Source organism: Lolium perenne, chromosome 7 (genome assembly GCF_019359855.2).
Source record: "Lolium perenne isolate Kyuss_39 chromosome 7, Kyuss_2.0, whole genome shotgun sequence".
NCBI classification, from domain to species: Eukaryota; Viridiplantae; Streptophyta; class Magnoliopsida; order Poales; family Poaceae; genus Lolium; species Lolium perenne.
The window spans coordinates 304,985,602-305,003,838 of record NC_067250.2 but is presented as its reverse complement, the minus strand read 5'-3'; positions in this window follow the sequence as shown (position 1 = coordinate 305,003,838).

Genomic DNA, 18,237 nt, shown 5'->3' with positions numbered 1-18,237 from the left:
CACCATGGTGTCCCCATGGTGGAGATGTGTCGAGAGAGGGGTTTTCGGACGAAAAGAGGGGGAAATGGCCAAAAACTGACCAAACCACCATGGATTGGGGCAAGATTTGGCACCCTTGTGCACATTGTGATATCACACCTTGGTTGCTATGGGTTTTGATTTTTGGAGTTGGCACCATGGTGTCCCCATGGTGGAGATGTGTCGAGAGAGGGGTTTTCGGACGAAAAGAGGGGGAAATGGCCAAAAACTGACCAAACCACCATGGATTGGGGCAAGATTTGGCACCCTTGTGCACATTGTGATATCACACCTTGGTTGCTATGGGTTTTGATTTTTTGGAGTTGGCACCATGGTGTCCCCATGGTGGAGATGTGTCGAGAGAGGGGTTTTCGGACGAAAAGAGGGGGAAATGGCCAAAAACTGACCAAACCACCATGGATTGGGGCAAGATTTGGCACCCTTGTGCACATTGTGATATCACACCTTGGTTGCTATGGGTTTTGATGGGTAGGCGTAGGCACCTTGGTGTCCCCATGGTGGATTTGTGTCGTGAGTGGGGTTTTCGGTGTTTTAGTGGGGGTAATGGCCAAAAACTGACCAAACCACCATGGATTGGGGCAAGATTTGGCACCCTTGTGCACATTGTGATATCACACCTTGGTTGCTATGGGTTTTGATTTTTGGAGTTGGCACCATGGTGTCCCCATGGTGGAGATGTGTCGAGAGAGGGGTTTTCGGACGAAAAGAGGGGGAAATGGCCAAAAACTGACCAAACCACCATGGATTGGGGCAAGATTTGGCACACTTGTGCACATTGTGATATCACACCTTGGTTGCTATGGGTTTTGATTTTTTGGAGTTGGCACCATGGTGGCCCCATGGTGGAGATGTGTCGAGAGATTGGTTTTCGGACGAAAAGAGGGGGAAATGGCCAAAAACTGACCAAACCACCATGGATTGGGTCAAGATTTGGCACCCTTGTGCACATTGTGATATCACACCTTGGTTGCTATGGGTTTTGATTTTTTGTAGTTGGCACCATGGTGTCCCCATGGTGGAGATGTGTCGAGAGAGGGATTTTCGGACGAAAAGAAGGGGAAATGGCCAAAAACTGACTAAACCACCATGGATTGGGGCAAGATTTGGCACCCTTGTGCACATTGTGATATCACACCTTGGTTTCTATGGGTTTTGATATTTTGGAGTTGGCACCATGGTGTCCCCATGGTGGAGATGTGTCGAGAGAGGGGTTTTCGGACGAAAAGAGGGGGAAATGGCCAAAAACTGACCAAACCACCATGGATTGGGGCAAGATTTGGCACCCTTGTGCACATTGTGATATCACACCTTGGTTTCTATGGGTTTTGATATTTTGGAGTTGGCACCATGGTGTCCCCATGGTGGAGATGTGTCGAGAGAGGGGTTTTCGGACGAAAAGAGGGGGAAATGGCCAAAAACTGACCAAACCACCATGGATTGGGGCAATATTTGGCACACTTGTGCACATTGTGATATCACACCTTGGTTGCTATGGGTTTTGATATTTTGGAGTTGGCACCATGGTGGCCCCATGGTGGAGATGTGTCGAGAGAGGTGTTTTCGGACGAAAAGAGGGGGAAATGGCCAAAAACTGACCAAACCACCATGGATTGGGGCAAGATTTGGCACACTTGTGCACATTGTGATATCACACCTTGGTTTCTATGGGTTTTTATTTTTTGGAGTTGGCACCATGGTGGCCCCATGGTGGAGATGTGTCGAGAGAGGGGTTTTCAGACGAAAAGAGGGGGAAACGGCCAAAAACTGACCAAACCACCATGGATTGGGGCAAGATTTGGCACCCTTGTGCACATTGTGATATCACACCTTGGTTGCTATGGGTTTTGATTTTTTGGAGTTGGCACCATGGTGTCCCCATGGTGGAGATGTGTCGAGAGAGGGGTTTTCTGACGAAAAGAGGGGGAAATGGCCAAAAACTGACCAAACCACCATGGATTGGGGCAAGATTTGGCACACTTGTGCACATTGTGATATCACACCTTGGTTGCTATGGGTTTTGATTGTTGGAGTTGGCACCATGGTGGCCCCATGGTGGAGATGTGTCGAGAGAGGGGTTTTCGGACGAAAAGAGGGGGAAATGGCCAAAAACTGACCAAACCACCATGGATTGGGGCAAGATTTGGCACCCTTGTGCACATTGTGATATCACACCTTGGTTGCTATGGGTTTTGATATTTTGGAGTTGGCACCATGGTGTCCCCATGGAGGAGATGTGTCGAGAGAGCGGTTTTCGGACGAAAAGAGGGGGAAATGGCCAAAAACTGACCAAACCACCATGGATTGGGGCAAGATTTGGCACCCTTGTGCACATTGTGATATCAAACCTTGGTTGCTATGGGTTTTGATATTTTGGAGTTGGCACCATGGTGTCCCCATGGTGGAGATGTGTCGAGAGAGGGGTTTAGGTCGAAAAGAGGGGGAAATGGCCAAAAACTGACCAAACCACCATGGATTGGGGCAAGATTTGGCACCCTGTGCACATTGTGATATCACACCTTGGTTGCTATGGGTTTTGATTTTTTGGAGTTGGCACCATGGTGTCCCCATGGTGGAGATGTGTCGAGAGAGGGGTTTTCGTACGAAAAGAGGGGGAAATGGCCAAAAACTGACCAAACCACCATGGATTGGGGCAAGATTTGGCACCCTTGTGCACATTGTGATATCACACCTTGGTTGCTATGGGTTTTGATTTTTTGGAGTTGGCACCATGGTGTCCCCATGGTGGAGATGTGTCGAGAGAGGGGTTTTCGGACGAAAAGAGGGGGAAATGGCCAAAAACTGACCAAACCACCATGGATTGGGGCAAGATTTGGCACACTTGTGCACATTGTGATATCACACCTTGGTTGCTATGGGTTTTGATTTTTTGGAGTTGGCACCATGGTGGCCCCATGGTGGAGATGTGTCGAGAGATTGGTTTTCGGACGAAAAGAGGGGGAAATGGCCAAAAACTGACCAAACCACCATGGATTGGGTCAAGATTTGGCACCCTTGTGCACATTGTGATATCACACCTTGGTTGCTATGGGTTTTGATTTTTTGTAGTTGGCACCATGGTGTCCCCATGGTGGAGATGTGTCGAGAGAGGGATTTTCGGACGAAAAGAAGGGGAAATGGCCAAAAACTGACTAAACCACCATGGATTGGGGCAAGATTTGGCACCCTTGTGCACATTGTGATATCACACCTTGGTTTCTATGGGTTTTGATATTTTGGAGTTGGCACCATGGTGTCCCCATGGTGGAGATGTGTCGAGAGAGGGGTTTTCGGACGAAAAGAGGGGGAAATGGCCAAAAACTGACCAAACCACCATGGATTGGGGCAAGATTTGGCACCCTTGTGCACATTGTGATATCACACCTTGGTTGCTATGGGTTTTGATTTTTTGGAGTTGGCACCATGGTGTCCCCATGGTGGAGATGTGTCGAGAGAGGGGTTTTCGGATGAAAAGAGGGGGAAATGGCCAAAAACTGACCAAACCACCATGGATTGGGGCAAGATTTGGCACCCTTGTGCACATTGTGATATCAAACCTTGGTTGCTATGGGTTTTGATATTTTGGAGTTGGCACCATGGTGTCCCCATGGTGGAGATGTGTCGAGAGAGGGGTTTTCGGACGAAAAGAGGGGGAAATGGCCAAAAACTGACCAAACCACCATGGATTGGGGCAAGATTTGGCACACTTGTGCACATTGTGATATCACACCTTGGTTGCTATGGGTTTTGATTTTTTGGAGTTGGCACCATGGTGGCCCCATGGTGGAGATGTGTCGAGAGAGGGGTTTTCGGACGAAAAGAGGGGGAAATGGCCAAAAACTGACCAAACCACCATGGATTGGGGCAAGATTTGGCACACTTGTGCACATTGTGATATCACAACTTGGTTTCTATGGGTTTTTATTTTTTGGAGTTGGCACCATGGTGGCCCCATGGTGGAGATGTGTCGAGAGAGGGGTTTTCAGACGAAAAGAGGGGGAAATGGCCAAAAACTGACCAAACCACCATGGATTGGGGCAAGATTTGGCACCCTTGTGCACATTGTGATATCACACCTTGGTTGCTATGGGTTTTGATTTTTTGGAGTTGGCACCATGGTGTCCCCATGGTGGAGATGTGTCGAGAGAGGGGTTTTCGGATGAAAAGAGGGGGAAATGGCCAAAAACTGACCAAACCACCATGGATTGGGGCAAGATTTGGCACACTTGTGCACATTGTGATATCACACCTTGGTTGTATGGGTTTTGATTTTTTGGAGTTGGCACCATGGTGGCCCCATGGTGGAGATGTGTCGAGAGAGGGGTTTTCGGACGAAAAGAGGGGGAAATGGCCAAAAACTGACCAAACCACCATGGATTGGGGCAAGATTTTGCACCCTTGTGCAAATTGTGATATCACACCTTGGTTGCTATGGGTTTTGATATTTTGGAGTTGGCACCATGGTGTCCCCATGGTGGAGATGTGTCGAGAGAGGGGTTTTCGGACGAAAAGAGGGGGAAATGGCCAAAAACTGACCAAACCACCATGGATTGGGGCAAGATTTGGCACCCTTGTGCACATTGTGATATCAAACCTTGGTTGCTATGGGTTTTGATATTTTGGAGTTGGCACCATGGTGTCCCCATGGTGGAGATGTGTCGAGAGAGGGGTTTTCGGACGAAAAGAGGGGAAAATGGCCAAAAACTGACCAAACCACCATGGATTGGGGCAAGATTTGGCACCCTTGTGCACATTGTGATATCACACCTTGGTTTCTATGGGTTTTGATTTTTTGGAGTTGGCACCATGGTGTCCCCATGGTGGAGATGTGTCGAGAGAGGGGTTTTCGGACGAAAAGAGGGGGAAATGGCCAAAAACTGACCAAACCACCATGGATTGGGGCAAGATTTGGCACACTTGTGCACATTGTGATATCACACCTTGGTTGCTATGGGTTTTGATTTTTTGGAGTTGGCACCATGGTGGCCCCATGGTGGAGATGTGTCGAGAGATTGGTTTTCGGACGAAAAGAGGGGGAAATGGCCAAAAACTGACCAAACCACCATGGATTGGGTCAAGATTTGGCACCCTTGTGCACATTGTGATATCACACCTTGGTTGCTATGGGTTTTGATTTTTTGGAGTTGGCACCATGGTGTCCCCATGGTGGAGATGTGTCGAGAGAGGGATTTTCGGACGAAAAGAAGGGGAAATGGCCAAAAACTGACTAAACCACCATTGATTGGGGCAAGATTTGGCACCCTTGTGCACATTGTGATATCACACCTTGGTTTCTATGGGTTTTGATATTTTGGAGTTGGCACCATGGTGTCCCCATGGTGGAGATGTGTCGAGAGAGGGGTTTTCGGACGAAAAGAGGGGGAAATGGCCAAAAACTGACCAAACCACCATGGATTGGGGCACGATTTGGCACACTTGTGCACATTGTGATATCACACCTTGGTTGCTATGGGTTTTGATTTTTCGAGTTGGCACCATGGTGTCCCCATGGTGGAGATGTGTCGAGAGAGGGGTTTTCGGACGAAAAGAGGGGGAAATGGCCAAAAACTGACCAAACCACCATGGATTGGGGCACGATTTGGCACACTTGTGCACATTGTGATATCACACCTTGGTTGCTATGGGTTTTGATATTTTGGAGTTGGCACCATGGTGTCCCCATGGTGGAGATGTGTCGAGAGAGGGGTTTTCGGACGAAAAGAGGGGGAAATGGCCAAAAACTGACCAAACCACCATGGATTGGGGCAAGATTTGGCACCCCGTGCACATTGTGATATCACACCTTGGTTGCTATGGGTTTTGATTTTTTGGAGTTGGCACCATGGTGTCCCCATGGTGGAGATGTGTCGAGAGAGGGGTTTTCGACGAAAAAGAGGGGGTAATGGCCAAAAACTGACCAAACCACCATGGATTGGGGCAAGATTTGGCACCCTTGTGCACATTGTGATATCACACCTTGGTTGCTATGGGTTTTGATATTTTGGATTTGGCACCATGGTGTCCCCATGGTGGAGATGTGTCGAGAGAGGGGTTTTCGAACTTAAAAGAGGGGGAAATGGCCAAAAACTGACCAAACCACCATGGATTGGGGCAAGATTTGGCACACTTGTACACATTGTGATATCACACCTTGGTTGCTATGGGTTTTGATATTTTGGAGTTGGCACCATGGTGGCCCCATGGTGGAGATGTGTCGAGAGAGGGGTTTTCAGACGAAAAGAGGGGGAAATGGCCAAAAACTGACCAAACCACCATGGATTGGGGCAAGATTTGGCACCCTTGTGCACATTGTGATATCACACCTTGGTTGCTATGGGTTTTGATATTTTGGAGTTGGCACCATGGTGTCCCCATGGTGGAGATGTGTCGAGAGAGGGGTTTTCGACGAAAAGAGGGGGAAATGGCCAAAAACTGACCAAACCACCATGGATTGGGGCAAGATTTGGCACACTTGTGCACATTGTGATATCACACCTTGGTTGCTATGGGTTTTGATATTTTGGAGTTGGCACCATGGTGGCCCCATGGTGGAGATGTGTCGAGAGAGGGGTTTTCGGACGAAAAGAGGGGGAAATGGCCAAAAACTGACCAAACCACCATGGATTGGGGCAAGATTTGGCACACTTGTGTACATTGTGATATCACACCTTGGTTTCTATGGGTTTTTATTTTTTGGAGTTGGCACCATGGTGGCCCCATGGTGGAGATGTGTCGAGAGAGGGGTTTTCAGACGAAAAGAGGGGGAAATGGCCAAAAACTGACCAAACCACCATGGATTGGGGCAAGATTTGGCACCCTTGTGCAAATTGTGATATCACACCTTGGTTGCTATGGGTTTTGATTTTTTGGAGTTGGCACCATGGTGTCCCCATGGTGGAGATGTGTCGAGAGAGGGGTTTTCGGACGAAAAGAGGGGGAAATGGCCAAAAACTGACCAAACCACCATGGATTGGGGCAAGATTTGGCACACTTGTGCACATTGTGATATCACACCTTAATTGCTATGGGTTTTGATTTTTTGGAGTTGGCACCATGGTGGCCCCATGGTGGAGATGTGTCGAGAGAGGGGTTTTCGGACGAAAAGAGGGGGAAATGGCCAAAAACTGACCAAACCACCATGGATTGGGGCAAGATTTGGCACCCTTGTGCACATTGTGATATCACACCTTGGTTGCTACGGGTTTTGATATTTTGGAGTTGGCACCATGGTGTCCCCATGGTGGAGATGTGTCGAGAGAGGGGTTTTCAGACGAAAAGAGGGGGAAATGGCCAAAAACTGACCAAACCACCATGGATTGGGGCAAGATTTGGCACCCTTGTGCACATTGTGATATCAAACCTTGGTTGCTATGGGTTTTGATATTTTTGGAGTTGGCACCATGGTGTCCCCATGGTGGAGATGTGTCGAGAGAGGGGTTTTCGGACGAAAAGAGGGGGAAATGGCCAAAAACTGACCAAACCACCATGGATTGGGGCAAGATTTGGCACCCTTGTGCACATTGTGATATCACACCTTGGTTTCTATGGGTTTTGATTTTTTGGAGTTGGCACCATGGTGTCCCCATGGTGGAGATGTGTCGAGAGAGGGGTTTTCGTCCGAAAAGAGGGGGACATGGCCAAAAACCGACATTTCCACCATGGATTGGGGCAAGATTTGGCACACTTGTGCACATTGTGATATCACACCTTGGTTGCTATGGGTTTTGATTTTTTGGAGTTGGCACCATGGTGGCCCCATGGTGGAGATGTGTCGAGAGATTGGTTTTCGGACGAAAAGAGGGGGAAATGGCCAAAAACTGACCAAACCACCATGGATTGGGTCAATATTTGGCACCCTTGTGCACATTGTGATATCACACCTTGGTTGCTATGGGTTTTGATTTTTTGGAGTTGGCACCATGGTGTCCCCATGGTGGAGATGTGTCGAGAGAGGGATTTTCGGACGAAAAGAAGGGGAAATGGCCAAAAACTGACTAAACCACCATGGATTGGGGCAAGATTTGGCACCCTTGTGCACATTGTGATATCACACCTTGGTTTCTATGGGTTTTGATATTTTGGAGTTGGCACCATGGTGTCCCCATGGTGGAGATGTGTCGAGAGAGGGGTTTTCGGACGAAAAGAGGGGGAAATGGCCAAAAACTGACCAAACCACCATGGATTGGGGCACGATTTGGCACACTTGTGCACATTGTGATATCACACCTTGGTTGCTATGGGTTTTGATTTTTCGGAGTTGGCACCATGGTGTCCCCATGGTGGAGATGTGTCGAGAGAGGGGTTTTCGGACGAAAAGAGGGGGAAATGGCCAAAAACTGACCAAACCACCATGGATTGGGGCACGATTTGGCACACTTGTGCACATTGTGATATCACACCTTGGTTGCTATGGGTTTTGATATTTTGGAGTTGGCACCATGGTGTCCCCATGGTGGAGATGTGTCGAGAGAGGGGTTTTCGGACGAAAAGAGGGGGAAATGGCCAAAAACTGACCAAACCACCATGGATTGGGGCAAGATTTGGCACCCCGTGCACATTGTGATATCACACCTTGGTTGCTATGGGTTTTGATTTTTTGGAGTTGGCACCATGGTGTCCCCATGGTGGAGATGTGTCGAGAGATTGGTTTTCGGACGAAAAGAGGGGGAAATGGCCAAAAACTAACCAAACCACCATGGATTGGGGCAAGATTTGGCACCCTTGTGCACATTGTGATATCACACCTTGGTTGCTATGGGTTTTGATATTTTGGAGTTGGCACCATGGTGTCCCCATGGTGGAGATGTGTCGAGAGAGGGGTTTTCGGTAAAAAGAGGGGGAAATGGCCAAAACTGACCAAACCACCATGGATTGGGGCAAGATTTGGCACACTTGTGCACATTGTGATATCACACCTTGGTTGCTATGGGTTTTGATATTTTGGAGTTGGCACCATGGTGGCCCCATGGTGGAGATGTGTCGAGAGAGGGGTTTTCGGACGAAAAGAGGGGGAAATGGCCAAAAACTGACCAAACCACCATGGATTGGGGCAAGATTTGGCACACTTGTGTACATTGTGATATCACACCTTGGTTTCTATGGGTTTTTATTTTTTGGAGTTGGCACCATGGTGGCCCCATGGTGGAGATGTGTCGAGAGAGGGGTTTTCGACGAAAAAGAGGGGGAAATGGCCAAAAACTGACCAAACCACCATGGATTGGGGCAAGATTTGGCACCCTTGTGCAAATTGTGATATCACACCTTGGTTGCTATGGGTTTTGATTTTTTGGAGTTGGCACCATGGTGTCCCCATGGTGGAGATGTGTCGAGAGAGGGGTTTCTGGGACGAAAAAGAGGGGGAAATGGCCAAAAACTGACCAAACCACCATGGATTGGGGCAAGATTTGGCACACTTGTGCACATTGTGATATCACACCTTGGTTGCTATGGGTTTTGATTTTTTGGAGTTGGCACCATGGTGGCCCCATGGTGGAGATGTGTCGAGAGAGGGGTTTCGGACGAAAAGAGGGGGAAATGGCCAAAAACTGACCAAACCACCATGGATTGGGGCAAGATTTGGCACCCTTGTGCACATTGTGATATCACACCTTGGTTGCTACGGGTTTTGATATTTTGGAGTTGGCACCATGGTGTCCCCATGGTGGAGATGTGTCGAGAGAGGGGTTTTCGGACGAAAAGAGGGGGAAATGGCCAAAAACTGACCAAACCACCATGGATTGGGGCAAGATTTGGCACCCTTGTGCACATTGTGATATCAAACCTTGGTTGCTATGGGTTTTGATATTTTTGGAGTTGGCACCATGGTGTCCCCATGGTGGAGATGTGTCGAGAGAGGGGTTTTCGGACGAAAAGAGGGGGAAATGGCCAAAAACTGACCAAACCACCATGGATTGGGGCAAGATTTGGCACCCTTGTGCACATTGTGATATCACACCTTGGTTTCTATGGGTTTTGATTTTTTGGAGTTGGCACCATGGTGTCCCCATGGTGGAGATGTGTCGAGAGAGGGGTTTTCGGACGAAAAGAGGGGGAAATGGCCAAAAACTGACCAAACCACCATGGATTGGGGCAAGATTTGGCACCCTTGTGCACATTGTAATATCACACCTTGGTTGCTATGGGTTTTGATTTTTTGGAGTTGGCACCATGGTGTCCCCATGGTGGAGATGTGTCGAGAGAGGGGTTTTCGGACGAAAAGAGGGGGAAATGGCCAAAAACTGACCAAACCACCATGGATTGGGGCAAGATTTGGCACACTTGTGCACATTGTGATATCACACCTTGGTTGCTATGGGTTTTGATTTTTTGGAGTTGGCACCATGGTGGCCCCATGGTGGAGATGTGTCGAGAGAGGGGTTTTCGGACGAAAAGAGGGGGAAATGGCCAAAAACTGACTAAACCACCATGGATTGGGGCAAGATTTGGCACACTTGTGCACATTGTGATATCACAACTTGGTTTCTATGGGTTTTTATTTTTTGGAGTTGGCACCATGGTGGCCCCATGGTGGAGATGTGTCGAGAGAGGGGTTTTCAGACGAAAAGAGGGGGAAATGGCCAAAAACTGACCAAACCACCATGGATTGGGGCAAGATTTGGCACCCTTGTGCACATTGTGATATCACACCTTGGTTGCTATGGGTTTTGATTTTTTGGAGTTGGCACCATGGTGTCCCCATGGTGGAGATGTGTCGAGAGAGGGGTTTTCGGACGAAAAGAGGGGGAAATGGCAAAAAACTGACCAAACCACCATGGATTGGGGCAAGATTTGGCACACTTGTGCACATTGTGATATCACACCTTGGTTGCTATGGGTTTTGATTTTTTGGAGTTGGCACCATGGTGGCCCCATGGTGGAGATGTGTCGAGAGAGGGGTTTTCGGACGAAAAGAGGGGGAAATGGCCAAAAACTGACCAAACCACCATGGATTGGGGCAAGATTTTGCACCCTTGTGCACATTGTGATATCACACCTTGGTTGCTATGGGTTTTGATATTTTGGAGTTGGCACCATGGTGTCCCCATGGTGGAGATGTGTCGAGAAAGGGGTTATAGAAGTAAAGGATGCGGAAATGGCCAAAAACTGACCAAACCACCATGGATTGGGGCAAGATTTGGCACCCTTGTGCACATTGTGATATCAAACCTTGGTTGCTATGGGTTTTGATATTTTGGAGTTGGCACCATGGTGTCCCCATGGTGGAGATGTGTCGAGAGAGGGGTTTTCGGACGAAAAGAGGGGAAAATGGCCAAAAACTGACCAAACCACCATGGATTGGGGCAAGATTTGGCACCCTTGTGCACATTGTGATATCACACCTTGGTTTCTATGGGTTTTGATTTTTTGGAGTTGGCACCATGGTGTCCCCATGGTGGAGATGTGTCGAGAGAGGGGTTTTCGGACGAAAAGAGGGGGAAATGGCCAAAAACTGACCAAACCACCATGGATTGGGGCAAGATTTGGCACACTTGTGCACATTGTGATATCACACCTTGGTTGCTATGGGTTTTGATTTTTGGAGTTGGCACCATGGTGGCCCCATGGTGGAGATGTGTCGAGAGATTGGTTTTCGGACGAAAAGAGGGGGAAATGGCCAAAAACTGACCAAACCACCATGGATTGGGTCAAGATTTGGCACCCTTGTGCACATTGTGATATCACACCTTGGTTGCTATGGGTTTTGATTTTTTGGAGTTGGCACCATGGTGTCCCCATGGTGGAGATGTGTCGAGAGAGGGATTTTCGGACGAAAAGAAGGGGAAATGGCCAAAAACTGACTAAACCACCATGGATTGGGGCAAGATTTGGCACCCTTGTGCACATTGTGATATCGCACCTTGGTTTCTATGGGTTTTGATATTTTGGAGTTGGCACCATGGTGTCCCCATGGTGGAGATGTGTCGAGAGAGGGGTTTTCGGACGAAAAGAGGGGGAAATGGCCAAAAACTGACCAAACCACCATGGATTGGGGCACGATTTGGCACACTTGTGCACATTGTGATATCACACCTTGGTTGCTATGGGTTTTGATTTTTCGGAGTTGGCACCATGGTGTCCCCATGGTGGAGATGTGTCGAGAGAGGGGTTTTCGGATGAAAAGAGGGGGAAATGGCCAAAAACTGACCAAACCACCATGGATTGGGGCAAGATTTTGCACCCTGTGCACATTGTGATATCACACCTTGGTTGCTATGGGTTTTGATTTTTTGGAGTTGGCACCATGGTGTCCCCATGGTGGAGATGTGTCGAGAGAGGGGTTTTCGGACGAAAAGAGGGGGAAATGGCAAAAAACTGACCAAACCACCATGGATTGGGGCAAGATTTGGCACACTTGTGCACATTGTGATATCACACCTTGGTTGCTATGGGTTTTGATTTTTTGGAGTTGGCACCATGGTGGCCCCATGGTGGAGATGTGTCGAGAGAGGGGTTTTCGGACGAAAAGAGGGGGAAATGGCCAAAAACTGACCAAACCACCATGGATTGGGGCAAGATTTTGCACCCTTGTGCACATTGTGATATCACACCTTGGTTGCTATGGGTTTTGATATTTTGGAGTTGGCACCATGGTGTCCCCATGGTGGAGATGTGTCGAGAGAGGGGTTTTCGGACGAAAAGAGGGGGAAATGGCCAAAAACTGACCAAACCACCATGGATTGGGGCAAGATTTGGCACCCTTGTGCACATTGTGATATCAAACCTTGGTTGCTATGGGTTTTGATATTTTGGAGTTGGCACCATGGTGTCCCCATGGTGGAGATGTGTCGAGAGAGGGGTTTTCGGACGAAAAGAGGGGAAAATGGCCAAAAACTGACCAAACCACCATGGATTGGGGCAAGATTTGGCACCCTTGTGCACATTGTGATATCACACCTTGGTTTCTATGGGTTTTGATTTTTTGGAGTTGGCACCATGGTGTCCCCATGGTGGAGATGTGTCGAGAGAGGGGTTTTCGGACGAAAAGAGGGGGAAATGGCCAAAAACTGACCAAACCACCATGGATTGGGGCAAGATTTGGCACACTTGTGCACATTGTGATATCACACCTTGGTTGCTATGGGTTTTGATTTTTTGGAGTTGGCACCATGGTGGCCCCATGGTGGAGATGTGTCGAGAGATTGGTTTTCGGACGAAAAGAGGGGGAAATGGCCAAACACTGACCAAACCACCATGGATTGGGTCAAGATTTGGCACCCTTGTGCACATTGTGATATCACACCTTGGTTGCTATGGGTTTTGATTTTTTGGAGTTGGCACCATGGTGTCCCCATGGTGGAGATGTGTCGAGAGAGGGATTTTCGGACGAAAAGAAGGGGAAATGGCCAAAAACTGACTAAACCACCATGGATTGGGGCAAGATTTGGCACCCTTGTGCACATTGTGATATCGCACCTTGGTTTCTATGGGTTTTGATATTTTGGAGTTGGCACCATGGTGTCCCCATGGTGGAGATGTGTCGAGAGAGGGGTTTTCGGACGAAAAGAGGGGGAAATGGCCAAAAACTGACCAAACCACCATGGATTGGGGCACGATTTGGCACACTTGTGCACATTGTGATATCACACCTTGGTTGCTATGGGTTTTGATTTTTCGGAGTTGGCACCATGGTGTCCCCATGGTGGAGATGTGTCGAGAGAGGGGTTTTCGGATGAAAAGAGGGGGAAATGGCCAAAAACTGACCAAACCACCATGGATTGGGGCAAGATTTTGCACCCTGTGCACATTGTGATATCACACCTTGGTTGCTATGGGTTTTGATTTTTTGGAGTTGGCACCATGGTGTCCCCATGGTGGAGATGTGTCGAGAGATTGGTTTTCGGACGAAAAGAGGGGGAAATGGCCAAAAACTGACCAAACCACCATGGATTGTTGCAAGATTTGGCACCCTTGTGCACATTGTGATATCACACCTTGGTTGCTATGGGTTTTGATATTTTGGAGTTGGCACCATGGTGTCCCCATGGTGGAGATGTGTCGAGAGAGGGGTTTTCGTACGAAAAGAGGGGGAAATGGCCAAAAACTGACCATACCACCATGGATTGGGGCAAGATTTGGCACCCTTGTGCACATTGTGATATCACACCTTGGTTGCTATGGGTTTTGATATTTTGGAGTTGGCACCATGGTGTCCCCATGGTGGAGATGTGTCGAGAGAGGGGTTTTCGACGAAAAGAGGGGGAAATGGCCAAAAACTGACCAAACCACCACGGATTGGGGCAAGATTTGGCACACTTGTGCACATTGTGATATCACACCTTGGTTGCTATGGGTTTTGATATTTTGGAGTTGGCACCATGGTGGCCCCATGGTGGAGATGTGTCGAGAGAGGTGTTTTCGGACGAAAAGAGGGGGAAATGGCCAAAAACTGACCAAACCACCATGGATTGGGGCAAGATTTGGCACACTTGTGCACATTGTGATATCACACCTTGGTTTCTATGGGTTTTTATTTTTTTGGAGTTGGCACCATGGTGGCCCCATGGTGGAGATGTGTCGAGAGAGGGGTTTTCGATTTAAAAAGAGGGGGAAATGGCCAAAAACTGACCAAACCACCATGGATTGGGGCAAGATTTGGCACCCTTGTGCACATTGTGATATCACACCTTGGTTGCTATGGGTTTTGATTTTTTGGAGTTGGCACCATGGTGTCCCCATGGTGGAGATGTGTCGAGAGAGGGGTTTTCGGACGAAAAGAGGGGAAAATGGCCAAAAACTGACCAAACCACCATGGATTGGGGCAAGATTTGGCACACTTGTGCACATTGTGATATCACACCTTGGTTGCTATGGGTTTTGATTTTTTGGAGTTGGCACCATGGTGGCCCCATGCTGGAGATGTGACGAGAGAGGGGTTTTCGATTTAAAAGAGGGGGAAATGGCCAAAAACTGACCAAACCACCATGGATTGGGGCAAGATTTGGCACCCTTGCGCACATTGTGATATCACACCTTGGTTGCTATGGGTTTTGATATTTTGGAGTTGGCACCATGGTGTCCCCATGGTGGAGATGTGTCGAGAGAGCGGTTTTCGGACGAAAAGAGGGGGAAATGGCCAAAAACTGACCAAACCACCATGGATTGGGGCAAGATTTGGCACCCTTGTGCACATTGTGATATCAAACCTTGTTTTCTATGGGTTTTGATATTTTGGAGTTGGCACCATGGTGTCCCCATGGTGGAGATGTGTCGAGAGAGGGGTTTTCGGACGAAAAGAGGGGGAAATGGCCAAAAACTGACCAAACCACCATGGATTGGGGCAAGATTTGGCACCCTTGTGCACATTGTGATATCACACCTTGGTTTCTATGGGTTTTGATTCTTTGGAGTTGGCACCATGGTGTCCCCATGGTGGAGATGTGTCGAGAGAGGGGTTTTCGGACGAAAAGAGGGGGAAATGGCCAAAAACTGACCAAACCACCATGGATTGGGGCAAGATTTGGCACCCTTGTGCACATTGTGATATCACACCTTGGTTTCTATGGGTTTTGATATTTTGGAGTTGGCACCATGGTGTCCCCATGGTGGAGATGTGTCGAGAGAGGGGTTTTCGGACGAAAAGAGGGGGAAATGGCCAAAAACTGACCAAACCACCATGGATTGGGGCACGATTTGGCACACTTGTGCACATTGTGATATCACACCTTGGTTGCTATGGGTTTTGATTTTTCGGAGTTGGCACCATGGTGTCCCCATGGTGGAGATGTGTCGAGAGAGGGGTTTTCGGACGAAAAGAGGGGGAAATGGCCAAAAACTGACCAAACCACCATGGATTGGGGCAAGATTTGGCACCCTGTGCACATTGTGATATCACACCTTGGTTGCTATGGGTTCTGATTTTTTGGAGTTGGCACCATGGTGTCCCCATGGTGGAGATGTGTCGAGCGATTGGTTTTCGGACGAAAAGAAGGGGAAATGGCCAAAAACTGACCAAACCACCATGGATTGGGGCAAGATTTGGCACCCTTGTGCACATTGTGATATCACACCTTGGTTGCTATGGGTTTTGATATTTTGGAGTTGGCACCATGGTGTCCCCATGGTGGAGATGTGTCGAGAGAGGGGTTTTCGTATTTAAAAGAGGGGGAAATGGCCAAAACTGACCAAACCACCATGGATTGGGGCAAGATTTGGCACCCTTGTGCACATTGTGATATCACACCTTGGTTTCTATGGGTTTTGATATTTTGGAGTTGGCACCATGGTGTCCCCATGGTGGAGATGTGTCGAGAGAGGGGTTTTCGGACGAAAAGAGGGGGAAATGGCCAAAAACTGACCAAACCACCATGGATTGGGGCACGATTTGGCACACTTGTGCACATTGTGATATCACACCTTGGTTGCTATGGGTTTTGATTTTTTGGAGTTGGCACCATGGTGTCCCCATGGTGGAGATGTGTCGAGAGAGGGGTTTTCGGACGAAAAGAGGGGGAAATGGCCAAAAACTGACCAAACCACCTTGGATTGGGGCAAGATTTGGCACACTTGTGCACATTGTGATATCACACCTTGGTTGCTATGGGTTTTGATTTTTCGGAGTTGGCACCATGGTGGCCCCATGGTGGAGATGTGTCGAGAGATTGGTTTTCGGACGAAAAGAGGGGGAAATGGCCAAAAACTGACCAAACCACCATGGATTGGGGCAAGATTTGGCACCCTTGTGCACATTGTGATATCACACCTTGGTTGCTATGGGTTTTGATATTTTGGAGTTGGCACCATGGTGTCCCCATGGTGGAGATGTGTCGAGAGAGGGGTTTTCGTACGAAAAGAGGGGGAAATGGCCAAAAACTGACCAAACCACCATGGATTGGGGCAAGATTTGGCACCCTTGTGCACATTGTGATATCACACCTTGGTTGCTATGGGTTTTGATATTTTGGAGTTGGCACCATGGTGTCCCCATGGTGGAGATGTGTCGAGAGAGGGGTTTTCGGACGAAAAGAGGGGGAAATGGCCAAAAACTGACCAAACCACCATGGATTGGGGCAAGATTTGCCACACTTGTGCACATTGTGATATCACACATTTGTTTCTATGGGTTTTGATATTTTGGAGTTGGCACCATGGTGGCCCCATGGTGGAGATGTGTCGAGAGAGGGGTTTTCGGACGAAAAGAGGGGGAAATGGCCAAAAACTGACCAAACCACCATGGATTGGGGCAAGATTTGGCACACTTGTGCACATTGTGATATCACACCTTGGTTTCTATGGGTTTTTATTTTTTTGGAGTTGGCACCATGGTGGCCCCATGGTGGAGATGTGTCGAGAGAGGGGTTTTCTTACTAAAAGTGGGGGAAATGGCCAAAAACTGACCAAACCACCATGGATTGGGGCAAGATTTGGCATCCTTGTGCACATTGTGATATCACACCTTGGTTGCTATGGGTTTTGATATTTTGGAGTTGGCACCATGGTGTCCCCATGGTGGAGATGTGTCGAGAGAGGGGTTTTCGGACGAAAAGAGGGGGAAATGGCCAAAAACTGACCAAACCACCATGGATTGGGGCAAGATTTGGCACCCTATGCACATTGTGATATCACACCTTGGTTGCTATGGGTTTTGATTTTTTGGAGTTGGCACCATGGTGTCCCCATGGTGGAGATGTGTCGAGAGATTGGTTTTCGGACGAAAAGAGGGGGAAATGGCCAAAAACTGACCAAACCACCATGGATTGGGGCAAGATTTGGCACCCTTGTGCACATTGTGATATCACACCTTGGTTGCTATGGGTTTTGATATTTTGGAGTTGGCACCATGGTGTCCCCATGGTGGAGATGTGTCGAGAGAGGGGTTTTCGTACGAAACGGAGGGGAAATGGCCAAAAACTGACCAAACCACCATGGATTGGGGCAAGATTTGGCACCCTTGTGCACATTGTGATATCACACCTTGGTTGCTATGGGTTTTGATATTTTGGAGTTGGCACCATGGTGTCCCCATGGTGGAGATGTGTCGAGAGAGGGGTTTTCGGACGAAAAGAGGGGGAAATGGCCAAAACCTGACCAAACCACTATGGATTGGGGCAAGATTTGGCACACTTGTGCACATTGTGATATCACACCTTGGTTGCTATGGGTTTTGATATTTTGGAGTTGGCACCATGGTGGCCCCATGGTGGAGATTTGTCGAGAGAGGGGTTTTCGGACGAAAAGAGGGGGAAATGGCCAAAAACTGACCAA